The sequence below is a fragment of the Pan paniscus genome, chromosome 5 (genome assembly GCF_029289425.2).
Source record: "Pan paniscus chromosome 5, NHGRI_mPanPan1-v2.0_pri, whole genome shotgun sequence".
Lineage (NCBI taxonomy): Eukaryota > Metazoa > Chordata > Mammalia > Primates > Hominidae > Pan > Pan paniscus.
The window spans coordinates 127982320-127996047 of record NC_073254.2 but is presented as its reverse complement, the minus strand read 5'-3'; positions in this window follow the sequence as shown (position 1 = coordinate 127996047).

Below are 13728 nucleotides of genomic sequence, written 5' to 3'. Positions count from 1 at the left end.
GGGCACTACACTACATTTAGCTTTTGAGAGAAAAAGTAAAAATTTTTGGTTGTCTTTGATTATACTTATACAATTCATGAATTCGCTCTTCAATCTCAGAACAACCAAGGACAGAATTGGGGTTGTTGACTGATTATTGGTTGGGATCTGGGACTTAATTGTCTAGTTCAAAGAGATCTACATCAGGCCATGTTGTTGGGGTGATCAGACCCAATACCAGGTTGTGGGGGCGACGAAGTGTGGCGGAGTCAAAGGAATGAGAAAAAGACAGTTTGACAGAGAAAGTGGGACAGGGGGCCATCGCGAGTGTGGAGGCTGCAAAGGCCCCAAGCTCTGGGAGCCCACGCTATTTATTGGTGATCAAACAAAGAAACAGGTGGTGAGGATGTGGGGGTTGAAAGGAAACGGTGTATCAAGTGAATGAGAAACATATGGCTACTTGAGATAATGGGAGTGCTAGAAGCAAGGAGCCAGCAAGTCTAGCAGACATGCAAGCCCTACCTCAGCTTTTCTCCCAACACTCAGCTTTTCTCCCAGCACCATGTGAAGGTCATTAGGTGGGGTCCCTCTTTATAATTTGGTCTCCTTTATTTAATCACAGGACTCTTAAGTTCCTGACTTTCAAGTAGATTTTAATCTTTTGAAATTTGGTGTCTGATATATTCTTTAAGTTTTGCATGCAAGGCTGGTTGTACCTCACCCATTGTTCTGGGTCTTTCAATATCTTGGAAACTTACATTTGCTCCATCCATAGCTCATAATTAGGAAGGTCTACTAATGAAGTGGCCTTGTCGTCTGGGGTGATACCCAAGGTTCGTTGTCTCACACCGAGGAAATCAAGGACATGGACAGATAAGGAGTGAGGTTAAGAGTGGAAGTTTAATAGATGAAAGAAAGAGAAGAGCTCTTTGCAGCAGAGAGGGGTCCCAGAGAAATGGGTTGCTAGATCTGCAGTGAAATGCAGGGCGTTTTATAGATGAGCTTGAGGAGGCAGTGTCTGACTTACATATGGTGCAAAAGATTGTTTGGACCAGGTAGTGTACCATTTGCATAGGTGTGAAAAACTGGTTAGGGCTAGGTGTGCCATTTGCATATGGCATGAAAAGATGGCCACCCCCACCCTAATCTTTTATTATGCAGATGGGTTATCTGCCTGGCTGATGCCATGATGTCCATTCCTGTACTGTACACATGGTAACAAAAAAGGGAAGATGGAGCCTCCATGTTGGATATGCCTGGCCCCCAGGTAACACCTTTCTATTGGCACAGCTGCTGGTGTTCCCCTGTGCAAACTTCCAGCTTGCTTACCTACATTTGCAGCTTGATTTTTCAGTCTGCTCTTTGTTAGAAAAAAATAATAATTCCTTGGGCTGCTTTTTCTTAAAAGGGAACCCTTACTAAGGACTCTTTTGCCCTCACTATCTATCTGCGTAAATAATTTATTTCTAGCTCCTGTATCACTAACGATCTTCTTCCTTGAGGAATTTGGGTAATGTGTTGCCTTGGAGCACAGAATTGGCTCCTCTTTTTCACTGGCAACTGCCAAGGACTCCCAGTGCTGACCAGCTCCCAGAGAGCCTTTGACCTGCTTCTATCTGAGCTGCCCCTGGACTGGTAGGGATTTTGGTTTTCTGGCTGAACACCTAATTCTTTAGGGATAATTTGACTCATCACTGTCTATATTTACTCTTTTCTTTTCTTTTTATTTTTTCTGAGACAGGGTCTCGCTCTGTTGCCCAGGCTGGAGTGCAGTGGTGTAATCACAGCTTACTGCAGCCTTGACCTCCCAGGCCTAAGCAATCTTCCCAACTCAGCCTCCCAGGTAGCCGGGACTACAGGCATGTGTCACCACACCCAGATACTTTTTAAAATTTTTGGTAGAAACAGGATCTCACTATGTTGCCCAGGCTGGTCTCAAACTCCTGGACTCAAGCAATGCTCCCACCTCAGTTTCCCAAAGTGCTGGGATTACAGGTGTAAACCATAGGACCTGGCCATATTTACTGTTTTCTACTTACGTAGTTCAAAACAACAACAACAACAACAACAACAACAACTAATATCCATACTATAACTTTTACCAAAATCAATAAAAATGAAATCTATTTTATCATATTGTTGATGAAAAGAGCAAAACTCCGTAATATATTTGAAGAGATTTATTCCAAGCCAAATATGAGTGATCATGGTCCATGACACGGCCCTCAGGAGATCCTGAGAACATGTGCCCAAGGCGGTTGGTTTTATACATTTTTGAGCATTTACGTTGGTTCAGTTGGGTCCAGAAAGGTGGGACAACTCAAAACAACTGGGTCAGGCAAGCTTCCAGGCCATAGATTTAAAAATTTGCTGATTGGCAATTGGTTAAAGAGTTTATCTAAGGACCTGGGATCAAAAGAAAGGAAATGCCTAGGTTAAGACAAGGGGTTGTAGAGACCAAGGTTCTTATTATGGAGATGAGGCTTCCAGGTAGCAGTATTCAGAGAGAAGAGATTGTAAATATTTATTGATTCTCTCCTGGAAAAAGGGAAAGGGAATTCTCTACAGAAAGTGGATTTCCCCCGACAAGAGATGACTTTGCAGGGCAGTTTCAAGATATGGCAAGGAAATATATTTGGAGTGAAAATATTTTGATTTCCTTCCTTATTTGTTATGTGATGTTACGCCAGAGTCAAGTTGGAAAGTGAGCCACATTATATAGGGTTAAATAAAGCCCCTCTGATGAGACTTTATGGTTTGTAGGATGTGACTCCTCAGGCCCCTTAGGTAGGAATTTGGGCAAGAAAAGAAAAAAGTCAAAGTTTAGTCCTCAATATTCACCCTTTTTATTTATTACAACTATCTGTTGCTATTTAAAAGAGTGTTTCTCCTTTGATTATGGTTATAAACTCATTGCTATCCAGGTTCAGCTAGTTCAAAATAACTGTCATATTATTACTTACTACTACTATTACTACTACTAAAGATATCTAAAATTGATATTGTTATTTTCTAATGCTCACATTATCACAGGCTGGCCAATGGGAGCCCTTTTGGTTGGCTTCCTTTCCTTTCAGTATTGCCTTTGACATCCTTGTGTCAGAGATATTTGAATCAGAGCAACTCCATCTTGAATAGGAGCTGGGTAGAATAAGGCTGAGGCCTACTGCGCCGCATTCCCAGACAGTTAGGCATTCTAAGTCACAAGATGAGATAGGAGGTCAGCACAAGATAAGGTCAGAAAGATCTTACTGATAAAATAGGTTGCAATAAAGAAGCCCGCTAAAACCCACCAAAACCAAGATGGCAATGACAGTGACCTCTGGTTGTTCTCGCTGCTCATTATATGCTAATTATAATGCATTAGCATGTTTAAAGACAGTCCCACCAGCACGATGAAAGTTTACAAATGACATGGCAACGTCAGGAAGTTACCCTATGTGGTCTAAAAAGGGGAAGCATGAATAATCCACCCCTTGTTTAGCATATCATCAAGAAATAACCATAAAAATGGGCAACCTGCAACCCTCAGGGCTGCTGTGCCTATGGAGTAGCCATTCTTTTATTCCTTAACTTTCTTAATAAACTTGCTTTCACTTGATTGTATGGACTCACCCCAAATACTTTCTTTCGCAAGATCCAAGAACCCTCTCTTGGAGTCTGGATCCAGACCCCTTTCCAGTAACATTTGTTTCCTGCAAATAATAGGATATACCAAACAGGTGTAGAGTTCTTTTATGGAAGACACCTTGGTTCTGTTTAATGGAGAATACTTTTAGAGAACAAAATCTGGGTGTTAGGAGTGCATAAAAATGTTGGTGGGAAGGTAAGAGGAGTGCCACAGGGGGGTCACTTTCAATGACAGAGCTGGGAAGATATTTCCTTTATATATGATGAGTTCACCTTAATTTTTTTACAATTTAATAATCTATGTCTATATTTTACTTTTCTTATTATTGGTGGTTTCATTGACCCAGGGCACCTATGTAAATCTGAGGGATGCTATTTACATTGTAGATTTGAATATTTATCATGAAAAATGTCTGGTAGGCCACGTGAAGTGGCTCACGCCTGTAATCCCAGCACTTTGGGAGGCTGAGGTGGGCGGATCACCTGAGGTCACGAGTTTGAGACCAGCCCAGCCAACATGGTGAAACCCTGTCTTTACTAAAAATACAAAATTAGCCGGGCATGGTGGTGCATGCCTGTAATCCCAGCAACTCGGGAGGCTGAGGCAAGAGAATAAGTTGAACCCCGGGGGTACAGGTTGCAGTGAGCTGAGATTGAGCCATTATACTCCAGCTTGGGCAACAAGAGCAAAACTCTGTCTCAAAAAAATAAAAAGTCTGGTAGATGGCAATAATGTTTCTTGTTCTTTTTTTCTTTTTCTTTTCTTTTCTTTTTTTTTTCTGAGACAGGGTCTTGCTCTGTTGCCCAGGCTGGAGTGCAGTGGCATGATCTCTGCTCACAGCAACCTCCGCCTCCTGGGTTCAAGTGATTCTCCTGCCTCAGCTTCCCAAGTAGCTGGGATTACAGGTATGCGCCACCATGCCCGGCTAATTTTTAATTTTTTTTTGGTAGAGACGAGGTTTCGCCATGTTGGCCAGGCTGGTCTCGAACTCCTGACCTCAGGTGATCCGCCCACCTTGGCCTCCCAAAGTGCTGGGATTACAGTTGTGAGCTACTGTGCCTAGCCAAGATTTCTTGTTTTAATAAAATCAGATGTTTATGACAGTTTTCCAATAGATACAAAAAGATGTCTTAAGGAGGGGACACTTCTTTCTTTCTTTTTAAATTGAAAAGGGGTCTCATTAAGTTGCCCAGGCCAGTCTTGAACTCCGGAGCTCAAGTGATTCTCCTGCCTCAGCCTCTCCAAGTCCTGGGATTATAAGCATGAGCCACTGTGCCTGGCCCGAGGGACACTTTTTTCTAATTTGCCCATAGACAGTCCTACATCGGCCACCATGACTTTCTACTGCACTGACAGGAAATAGAAATGGAAAGTAGAGAACTGAAAAGAATAATGGCTAATTAGTCCTTACATGGTAACTCTTAAACAACATATGTTTCAAGAATTTTTGGCAAGTGCTGAATTCTACTGAGTTCATAACTGAATTTTCTGGTGATTGCTGTTGATTAAAGTGTGACCTGGCCCGTCGTGGTCACCGGCGCGGGCTATGGCTGCGACTTCCCTCATGTCCATGTTGGCTGCCTGGCTGCTGCAGCCTGCACATAGCTGCTCCCTTCCACCTCGCGGCAGTTCAAAATGAAGCTGTTGTCATTTCTGGAAGGAAACTAGCCCAGCAGATCAAGCAGAAAGTGCGGCAGGAGGTGGAAGAGTGGGTGGCCTCAGGCAACAAACCTGAGGATGATCCTGGTTGGCGAGAATCCTGCAAGTCCAAAACTCTTTAAGAACACGACAAAACCTTCCAGTGTGGATATCCTGGGAGGTCACTTTCCCCAGGCGCTGTCCACGTGGCATGGGGGAGCAGAGGACTCTGCTCATAATATACAGGAGAGTCACAAAGGCAAAGAAAATGAGGAACAGAATAATCAAGAATGACATTAAGAAGCTTCAAAAAAGGCCAGGATCGGTGGCGCACACCCATAATCCCAGCACTTTGGGAGGCCGAGGTAGGTGGATCACTTGAGGTCAGGAGTTCGAGACCAGCCTGGCCAACATGGCAAAACTCTATCTCTGCTGAAAATATAAAAATTAGCTGGGTGTGGTGGCATGCACCTGTAGTCCCAGCTACTCAGGAGGCTGAGGCAGGAGAATTGCTTGAACCCGAGAGACAGAGGTTGCAGTGAGCCGAGATTGTGCCACTGCACTCCAGCCTGGGTGACAGAGTGAAACCCTGTCTCAAAAAAAAAAAAAAAGAACATGAAGCTTCAAAAGGCAGGTCTCTTGAAACCTTCAGCCCCAAAAGTACCTGCTGCTATAGTTCCAGCAAAAAAGATGACCACTGCAGGCAAGAAGGCTCCAGCCCAGAAGGTTCCTGCCCAGAAAGCCACAGGCTAGAGGCAGTGCCTCCTCTGAAAGCTCAGAAGTTTCAAAAGCAACGTGCCCAGAAAACATGTTGTCCAAAAGCATCTGGCGAGAAAGCGTTAAGAGGCTATTATAAAAGTAGTAAAGGTTCTTTTTGACATGTTGGAAAGAGGGAGAGAGACTGAGACTGCAAAATCTGGCATCCAACAAAATAAAACTCGCAATGTCTGGCAACCAATACAAATTAGCAGGCATGCAAAGAAGCAGAAAAATAGAACTAACACCCAGGAGAAACACTAACCAATAGAAACAGATCCATAAGTGACAGAGATAATGGATTAAGTAGACAAGGAACTTAAAATAGCTATTATAAATTTTAAAAATATTTTCAAGTATGGAAAGGAAAACATGAACATGATAAGAAAGGAAAGGAAAGATTGTGTTTTTTGTTTTTGTTTTTAAGACAGTTCTCACTCTGTTGCCCAGGCTGAAGTGCAGTGTGTAATCATGGCTCACTGAAGCCTCAACCTCCCAGACTCAACCCATCCTCCCATCTCAGCCTCCCGAGTTCTGGGACTATACAGGTGTATGCCACCACGCCCGGCTAATTTTTTTGTTTTCTTGTAGAGGCAAGGTCTCCTTATGTTGCCCAGTCTAATCTCTAACTCCTGGGCTCAAGTGATCCTCCTGCCTCAGCTTCCCAAATTGCTGGCATTACAGGCATAAGCATGCCTAGCCTAATATATATATATATACATATATACAAGTATACATACATACGTGTGTGTGTGTGTGTGTATATATATATATATATTTGTTATTGTTTTAAATACTAGAGACTTGGATTTTAATACTGATACTTCCACAGGCTGGCTGTATGACCCTAAACAATACCTCTTCCCTCCCTGGGCTGATGACATCTATTCTTATACTCTTGCCTTCCTTCTCTTCTCTCAATCTTTTTCTCATCCCCTAAGTTCTATATCCTAAATATCTCTTGAATCCATCACATGTATCTATCTCAGTTTCCCAATCACCTCTCCCCTAAACTATGACAACATGTCTCCCAGATAGATTCCCATCCTAACCTCCGGCAATACATTTCCTCCACAACATAGCTGGAGGGATTTTGTTAAAATGAAACATGAATCGTGCATCTTTTATGGCCCTTCACTGCCCTTAGGTTAAAGTCCACAACCCATATTGCAAAATAAAGGCCTTTCTCGGTCTGCTCCCCCTTTGCTTGCCCCCTTGAGCCTCTCCTGGAGTCATTCTTCCCTTCCCTTGTGGCTACCCCTGCCTTTTTATCTTGAGGCTCCCTGCCTGTAACATTTCCCCAATGACTTCTTACTCAGTTGATATCTGATTCTTTTTTTTTTTTTTTTTGAGTTGGAGTCTCACTCTATTGCCCAGGCTGGAGTGCAGTGGCACAATCTCGGCTCACTGCAACCTCCACCTCCCGGGTTCAAGCAATTCTCCTGCCTCAGCCCCCCGAGTAGCTGGGATTACAGGCGCCCGCCACCATGCCCAGCTAATTTTGTATTTTTAGTAGAGATGGGGTTTCACCACGTTGGCCAAGCTTATCTCGAACTCCTGATCTCTAATGATCTACCCACCTCAGCCTCCCAAAGTGCTGGGATTACAGGCATGAGCCACCGAGCCCAGCCTGATTCTGTTTTGTTGTTGTTGTTGTTGTTGTTGTTGTTTGTTTTTTGAGACAGAGTCTCGCTCTGTTGCCCAGGCTGGAGTGCAGTGATGCAATCTTAGCTCACTGCAACTTCCACCTCCCGGGTTCAAGTGATTCTTCTGCATCAGCCTACCAAGTAGCTGGGACTACAGGTGCGTGCCACTATGCCCAGCTAATTTTTGTATTTTTAGTAGAGGTGGGGTTTCACTATGTTGGTCCGGCTGGTCTCAAACTCCTGACCTCAAATGATCTATCCACCTCGACCTCCCCAAGTGCTGGGATTACAGGAGTGAGCCACTACCCTCGCTCCTGATTCTTTTTTAAGTGCCCAGTTTAAACACCACTTTCTCAAGGAAGACTTCCCTGACCCCCGTGTCCCTCCCCATGACTCAGTGAGGTGCTGCTCCTGCTATGTGCTCCCACATTTCTCTGATTTAATGGTCACAGAACTTCAGTCCTACAATATTAACAAAGCTTAATTGTCTCCCCTGATCTTAGCCTCTGTGCCCCACGATATCCAGTGTCCAACCCAGTGCCCGGTTCTAAGAATGAATGAATGTTTATCCCACATAACATATTCGAGCTCCGCTCCTTCTACCCCATCCCCAGAATCCTGTTCTAGGCCACGTCCCTCACACCTGGTTTGTGAAACAGCCTCAGATCAGCCCCCCAGCCTGAGGATCTCCTTCATCTAATCCACTCTGCTCACAGCAGCCAGAACAGCAAGAACCGTTGTCCTCAAGCATCATTTTGATCATATCACTCCCCTTCTTAGCAGCCTGCAATAGCTCCAATTGCCTCTTGAATTAAATTAAAACTCCTAATCACGGGCTTCAAGGGTCTCTACCAATTAGCTACCTCCCTTCCCCCACACCTAACTGCTGTCATCTTTTCACAGGCCCTCAAGCATGGCTTCCCTGCTGCCCTGCAAATCTGCTCCTAAGCCTGCCCCTATGGCACTCTCTCCTACCTTTTCAGCTTTCTCCCCTCTTTCTTTCTTTCTCCTAAATCATATCCCTTCCCCCACCTTAAAAATATCACTCAATAATCATTTCCTTCATGAATACCTCCTAAGTCAACTCCATGTGGTTTTGTCCTGTCTATCACAACCTGTTATCAATCAAGCGCGTAGAGTATTTCTGCTTATTCATGTGCTGTGAGTGTCCTGTGCCCTGTGGCCGCTGCTAACTTACTGTTTGTACCATCTGCCCTCTTAGGGTCCAACAACTTCAAGGACAAGAATGATGTATTTTCATCACTTGTGACTTCCGGTGAGAGACCTGAAAATAGGAATTTCCAAACAAATCTGTTTTCCTTCAGGTTTCCTAGACCAGATTTCAGGTCGGTCTGATCAGGTGCAGCCCCATCCTAGCAGCAGATTGCTTGTTCTCAGCATTCCCATCATGGAGAATCTTAGTGTGGTGGTGAGGAAGAGGGACAATAACACTTCTGAGTGCCCACCTATGCCAGACACTGTGCGAGGAGCTTTACATGTGGCATTTCACTGATGCCTCCCAGCAATCTGATGAATTAGAAATTATCATTCCTGATTTTAAATCGCATTAGGAGTCCAGGAGAATTTGTATCATCTGTCCTTGTCATTCAACAGGTTTTTCTGGCTCTAAAAAACATGCTTCTCTTCCTACATCAGGGAAGACATGCTTCTTTCTTTCTTTTTTTTTTTCAGTAGAGACGAGGTTTCACTATGTTGTCCAGGCTGGCCTCAACTCGTGAGCTCAAGCAATCCTCCTGCCTCTGCCTCCCAAAGTGCTGGGATTATAGTCGTGAACCACTGCACCCAGCCAGGGAGGACGTGTTTCTGAACAAGTGGTCCTTCTGGCAGAATGTCCCAAATATAAACCAAAATTGTGACAGGTGTTTTGACAACGGTGCATAGGCCACTTTAAGTCAGTGGTCACTATGCCTGTGCCACAAGCTTTGCTGCCTGTTTGCTTGTCTAGTCCTTGTGAGATAAGACTCTTTTATAAGTGATTACTTTTAAAATTTTAGTTGAAGATTCCCTTAAGCATTTGATGAAAGCCATTGAATCTCTCCCCCCAAAAGTACATAAACACACGAAATTTATGAACAATACCAGGGTGCTTGCAGAAACAACACTTCTTCCTTAACTTCTATCTATCTATCTATCAACTTTTCTGGATCTGTGTCTGGAGCCCCTGGTTTACAGCTCCTGGTTTATATGTTCTCCTTACACCTTTTCAATGTTACAGAACCCAGAACATATCACAAGCAAACTTTTGAGGACTCTATCAATATTAGCTATGTTTTAAAAGATGGGCTGCATCAGTCTTGAGTTATTTAAAGATGCAAAGATTAGCTTAAAAATGGAAACCTGGCCAGGTGAGTGGCTCACATCTGTAATTCCAGCACTTCGGGAGGCCGAAGTGGGAGGACAGCCTGAGCCCAGGAGTTTAAAACCAGCCTGGGCAACATAGTGAGACCCTATCTCTACAAAAATAAAAAAAATTAGCTGGGGGTGAAGGCATGAGCCTGTAGTACCAGCTACTCGGGAGGCTGAGGCAGGAGAATCACTTGAACCCGCGAGGTGGAGGTTGCAGTGAGCCGAGATTGTGCCACTGCACTCCAGCCTGGGCGACAGAGGAGACACTGTCTCAAAAAAATAAATAAAATAAAATAAAATAAAAGACCTAAGAGAAAACCTAGAGTCTGAAAAGACATTAGAGAAAGGGCTTCTTGAGAAAATAAATTTAATGATTCTTTCTTCTGGTTGTGCCCTTATTAATCTTTGGTCCCCGCTGTTGGTTTTAATCCCAACACCTTTATCCAGATCGGCCTTCATCCTGATTGCAGATAACACTATTATCCTGTTTCAGCTTAACTTTTGGAAGCACAGCAGCAGAGGCTGCTCTATTTATAAGATGAAGCTCCTTTTCAAACAACAGTCACTTCATTTTCCTGGAAAACTCTTCCCTTTGTAGTTGAGAAGAAAGAAAAAAAGAAAAAATAGGGAGGCTGTTTGAGGCTGAAGAGTGACCTCTCTCGGTGGAGAGGTAGAAGAGGTTCCTTATCAGGCCAGTTTCAACTGGGACAGGAAAGAGACCAAGCATCCATAGGTCCAGAGTGTCTGCGAACCCTCTTAAGTTGTATGTAAAATTTGGGGATGTGAAATGTGCATTTATCTAGAAAATGGTCTAGAGCTTTCATCAGGTTCTCAAAGAATTCTTTGTTCTTTAAGGTCCACAGGGTTGGGCCTGTGCTTTCTCAAAGTGTTTGAGGTCAGAAGAGTACCTGCAGCACAATCACTGGAGAGCTTGTTAAAAACTCAGATTCCTGGCCAGGCACGGTGGCTCATGCCTGTAATCCCAGCACTTTGGGAGGCCGACACGAGCAGATAGCTTGAGGTCAGGAGTTTGAGACCAGCCCGGCCAACAAACAGTGAAGCCCTGTCTCTACTAAAAATATAAAAATTGGGCATAGTGCTGCATGCCTATAATCCCAGCTACTCAGGAGGCTGAGGCAGGAGAATCGCTTAAACCCGGAAGACGGAGGTTGCAGTGAGCCAAGGTTGCCCCACTACACTCCAGCCTGGGAAACAAAGTGAGACTCTTGTCTCAAAAAAAAAATAAATAAAAATAAACAAATAAACAAAAACACACCTCAGATTCCTAGGCCCCACACCAGATTTTCTGAATTAGTATCTCTAGGGATATGGTCTGGGACTCTAAATTTTTAACAGTTTCCCAGGTGATTTGGTTAAATTTCTGCATTAACTAGGAAGTTCCAAGTGTTTAACACCATTTGTTAGAATAAGATCAACAATTAATTATAGTGCAGGGAAGTGCTTACATTTACCCAAATAGGCCTGGTTCCAATCTCAGCTCATGTAACCTTGGCAAACTATGAATCTCACTGCTCCTTAATTGCCTAATCTATAAATATGGGCTAAATAATTTGTCTGTCTTAAGATAATATTGCCTAATACATAGCAGAAGTCCAAAAATATTATTTATTGTTCATAACTTCTCTTAAATACTGGACATTCCCCACACTCTCCAGGTACAATGTTTGTTTGTTTTTTAAAGTGTTTTATGAGGCTTTTTTCTGGTAAAGGTATTGTCAAACAAAACAAAATGAAACAAGACAGGTTAATCATCTTCTACAATGAACTACCAGCCATATTTCAAGGGGTTTTATTATGCCATCAAATATATTTGAGCTGTAAACTATAAACTGAAATTCTTTTTGTTTCAACCTAACAGAAAAATTAGCAGTATTAGCTATATTAGCAGTATTCTGTAGGCTTGACCACACTGCAACTCTCCCTGGAAACTCAGAGCAATTTTAGCAAATGGAAAGCATAGATACCAGTGTTCGTCAACAAGGACAAAGTCTTCTATTACCCTATTGAGAGTGTTTGATTTAATTGAACACCTACTCTCTAACACGTCTTCAGAAGCAAAGTGCAAAAAAAGAGAAAAGGGCCAGGCGCGGTGGCTCATACCTGTAATCCCAGCACTTTGGGAGGCCGAGGCAGGCGGATCACGAGGTCAGGAGATCGAGACCATCCTGGCTAACATGGTGAAACCCCATCTCTACTAAAAATACAAAAAATTAGCCGGGCGCGGTGGCGGGCGCCTGTAGTCCCAGCTACTCGGGAGGCTGAGGCAGGAGAATGGCGTGAACCTGGGAGGTAGAGGTTGCAGTGAGCCAAGATAGCGCCACTGCAGTCCGGCCTGGGCGAAAGAGCGAGACTCCGTCTAAAAAAAAAAAAAAAAAAAAAAAAAAATTAGCCTGGCGTGGTGGCACATGCCTGTAATCCCAGCTACTTGGGAGGTTGAGGCAGGAGAATTGCTTGAACCCAGGAGGCGGAGGTTGTGGTGAGCCAAGATCATGCCATTGCACTCCAGCCTGGGCAACAAAAGCGAAACTCTGTCTCAAAAAAAAAAAGAAAAGAAAAGAAATTCCTATTTTTGTAAAACCAGTTGTAAAATTCGTTTTTCGTAAAGTTGTAAAATTGGTGTGAACTCCCTTTCCCCATCCCCATGTACATGTACTGGAATGTTATCAGCAAATTCCTTCCCTCTGATAATTTTGCAGCTCTATTCTGCCAGAACTATAAGTTTTCTACCATTGGAAAAGCATTTACACAAATGTTCATTTTTTTACATACCAAAGAAAATGTACCTTGGCTCAAGATGTAAGCAGGAAATCAAAAGGAAATATAATACCTAAATAAAAACAAATTCTACTAATTCATTTTTACATAGAATAACTAAAGTTTCCATTTGTGTTTGTTTTTGTTGTTTTAATTTTTTAAAATTACAGATGGGGTCTTGCTTCGTTGTTCAGGCTGTTCTTGAACTTCTGGGCTCCAGGAATCCTCCCACCTTGGCTTCCCAAAGTGCGGGAATTACAGGTGTGAGCCACCACACCAGGCCTAAGTTTCCGCTAGATTACCTAAAGGATCTTATAATTTGTTTCGGTGACTTTTTTGAGGTTAGACATTAATTCTAGTCACTGGTAGAAGATGTGTTTGGGGCATGAGAAATTGGCTCTGAGAAGAGCCGATATTCAAGAGGTAGAATACAGTGGTCTGCTTACCTTAAATTTATCATCTTATGATTCTTAAAAAAAAAAAAAAAAAAAAGGAGGCCAGGCGTGGTGGCTCACGCCTATAATCCCAGCACTTTGGGAGGCTGAGGCGGGGAGATCACCTGAGGTCAGGAGTTCAAGACCAGCCTGGCAAATGTGGGAAACCCCATCTCTACTAAAAATACAAAAAACGAAAAAACAAAAGACCTAACTGGGTGTGATGGTGGGTGGCGCCTGTAATCCCAGCTACTTGGGAGGTGGAGGTTGCAGTGAGCTGAGATTGAGCCACTGCACTTCAGCCTGGGCCACAGAGTGAGATTCCTCACCCCTGCAAAAAAAAAAAAAAAAAATTTGTTGTTATAGAGATGAGGTCTTGCTATATTGCCCAGGCTGGTCTCGAACTCCTGGCTTCAAGCAATCCTCCTGCTTTAGCCTCCCAAAGTGCTGGGATTACTTTGGTGTGAGCCACCGTGCCCAGCTCATCTTATGATTCTTAAAT